The 3,017-nt window shown below is 44.9% G+C and overlaps 1 pseudogene; it reads right to left on the bottom strand.

Moving 5' to 3' along the window:
• Nucleotides 1–1,138: 1,138 nt before the first annotated feature.
• Nucleotides 1,139–1,540, bottom strand: LOC131399879 (AP-2 complex subunit sigma-like; annotated as a pseudogene).
• Nucleotides 1,541–3,017: the final 1,477 nt, after the last annotated feature.

Below are 3,017 nucleotides of genomic sequence, written 5' to 3'. Positions count from 1 at the left end.
TCAATGTTTCTTTGTGTTTTTTTTTTGTGTGTGAGGAAGATCAGCCCTGAGCTAACATCCATGCCAGTCCTCCTCTTTTTGCTGAGGAAGACCGGCCCTAAGCTAACATCCATTGCCAATCCTCCTCCTTTTTTTTTTTTTCCCTTTTTCTCCCCAAAGCCCCAGTAGATAGTTGTATGTCATAGTTGCACATCCTTCTAGTTGCTGTATGTGGGACGCCGCCTCAGCATGGCCAGACAAGCGGTGCATCGGTGCACACCCGGGATCCGAACCCGGGCTGCCAGCAGCGGAGCGTGCGCACTTAGCCACTAAGCCACGGGGCCAGCCCCCAAACTCAGTGTTTCTTAAGGTGAATTTGTAATCCTTTCCTCATCTCACCCCACCCTCACCTATATTCTACACCAATCAAGGTCCTGGCAGGAAATAGATAACACAGTCAAGAAGTCACTGAAGAGAGTTTAGTGAAGGGTTTAAGAGATTTAGCTAGCCAACAGAGGAGAAGCTGTGATCCCTGCTGGGCCTAAAGCGGTGTTACCTGCATATGGAGGAAGTGCCGCCTGACAGAAGCTGTGGCCATATCCATTACTACGCTGTGGCCTGTCACCGTGATCTCTTGCTGATACCACCCATTGGGCAAACCCAACCTGAAAACAGTTGGGTTTGTTTTTTGCTTTTTTCAGGCAGGGACCACAGATTTATTAGGGGCTCCACGCATACACACTCACAGCATCACATGACAACGGCTCAGTTACTCAGTACACACAAGGTGGCCTCCACAAGCAGCTTGAGCCCAGAGGCAGTAGGGTGCAGTCTTCTCCCTTGTGGCCCAGACCCAGCTGGGTGCCTTCTTCCTGGGCACCTGAGGGAGGGGGTTGCTGGGGGCGGGCTCTGGGCCTCGACTCTGGGGACTGCAGCTTCAGCAGCTGTTTCAGCACCTTCATCTGGCTGGTCATGTGGATCTTTTTTTTTTTTTTTTTGGTGAGGCAGATTGGCCCTGAGCTAACATCTGTGCCCATCTTCCTCTATTTTGTATGTGGGATGCTGCCACAACATGGCTTGATAAGCGGTGCGTAGGTCCATGCCCAGGATCTGAACCTGCAAGCCCTGGCTGCCAAAGCGGAGCACGCAAACCTAACCACTATGCCACCAGGCCAGCCCTAGTCTTGAGGATCTTGCTAGCCAAAAACACCTCATCCACGACTGTACAAAGCTTACAGAAGTTGAACACCAGGTCCAGTTCACAGACGTTGTGGAAATACTTGTTTAAAACCTCAACAAAGTTGTTGATGGCCTCTAGGTATGCCAGATTGTTGTCATTGACATCGACACAGATGCAGAAGTAGAGGCCCGTGTAACATCAGTAAATGATCTTAAAGTTCCAGAACTCCACAAAGCTGGTGTGTTTGGCATCTTGGATGGTGATCATGGTGGCGTGCATCTCCTCAAACAACTCCTGTTTCTCATCATCATCAAACTGCATGTACCACTTGGTCAGGCTCATCTTGCCCGTCTGGTTCTGGATGAGGATGAAGCAGATCATGAAACTAGAGGTCAAAAGATCCCAGGTGATTCAGTCCACAAAAGTCAGTTTCCTGGGGCACAAAGCAATAGGGTAAAGGGTGGAGAACAGCTCTGGTGGGGCAAATGGAGAATCACCAGCATATCAACTCAATGATTGGCATCACCAACAATCCAGTTTCTCTGGCCAGGAACCTGGGAGTCTTTCTCAACTCTTCTTTTTTACTTCTTCTACTATATCCAATCAATCACCAAAACTTGTACATGTTACTTTCTGAATGTTTCTCACATTCATCCCTTCCTTGCCATTCCTTACCAGTGTTCCAGCTCAGGTGTTTGTCTCTTCTCATCTTGATAAATGCACACGTCTCTTATCTAGTCTCTCTCAGCTTCTAGCTTCAAACCATCCCCTTACCATGCCTTCACACTGCTACTGAAGTTATCTCTAAAAGGCTAATCTCTAAGCACTTTAATGGCAGGCCTTCCCCCCGCCCCAATTTTTAATTTTCCCTTCAATTTTTAATTTAAAGAAATTTTAAATTAATTACCAAAATCATACACCATAATTCCAAGGAAAGCCAAACTGTATTAAGTGTTAAATAAAATGTGAAATCTTCTAAAGAGGTAACCATTGTTAACCTGGTTTTATTTTTTCAGATAGGTTTTTTCCCCCAGCTTTATTGAGGTATAATAGACAGATATAGGGATTTTTTAAATTTTATTTTGAAATAATTATAGACTCAGAGGAAGCTGCAAACAATAGTACAGAGAGTCTGCCATACATTTCACCCAGTGTTGTCAGTTGAATTGTGTCCCCCAAAGAGATATGTTCAAATCCTGATCCCAGGTACCTATGATTGTGACCTTATTTGGAAATAGGGTCTTTTCAGATGTAATCAAGTTAAAACGAGGTCATACTGGATCAGGGTGGGCCCTAATCCAATGACTGGTGTCCTTATAAGAAGTGGGAAATTTGGAGCAGACACAGACCCACAGAGAACACCATGTGACAACAAAGGCAGACATTAGAGGCAGCCCAGGAATGCCAAGAATTGCTGGCAACCGCTAGAAGCTAGGGAAGAGGCAAGAAAGTATCCTCCTCCAGAGCCTTCAGAGAGAGCATGGCCCTTTTAACACCCTGATAATGGGCTTCTAGCCTTCAGAAATGTGAGAGAGTAAATTTCTGTTGTTTTAAGTCACCAAGTTTGTCGTGATTTATTACAGCAGCCCTAGGAAACTAATACACACAGCTTCCCCCAATGGTAATATTTAATTTAACTATAGTACAATATCAAAGCAAGGAAATTGACATTAGCACAATATTGTTAACTAGGCTACAGGCCTTGTTCAAATTTCACCCCAGATTGATTTTTTAATCGCAGGGAAGTACACACACACACACTTCCATTGCTTTTTAAGTTCCTTAGTTTTTAGTTTAGATAGTTTAACCATTGGTAACATATTTGACAGACAAAGGATTTTTGCATAAAGCGCACCCT

The sequence above is a fragment of the Diceros bicornis genome, chromosome 3 (genome assembly GCF_020826845.1).
Source record: "Diceros bicornis minor isolate mBicDic1 chromosome 3, mDicBic1.mat.cur, whole genome shotgun sequence".
NCBI lineage: Eukaryota > Metazoa > Chordata > Mammalia > Perissodactyla > Rhinocerotidae > Diceros > Diceros bicornis.
The sequence above is the reverse complement of the archived record's forward strand: the minus strand, read 5'-3'. Positions and strand labels throughout refer to the sequence as shown.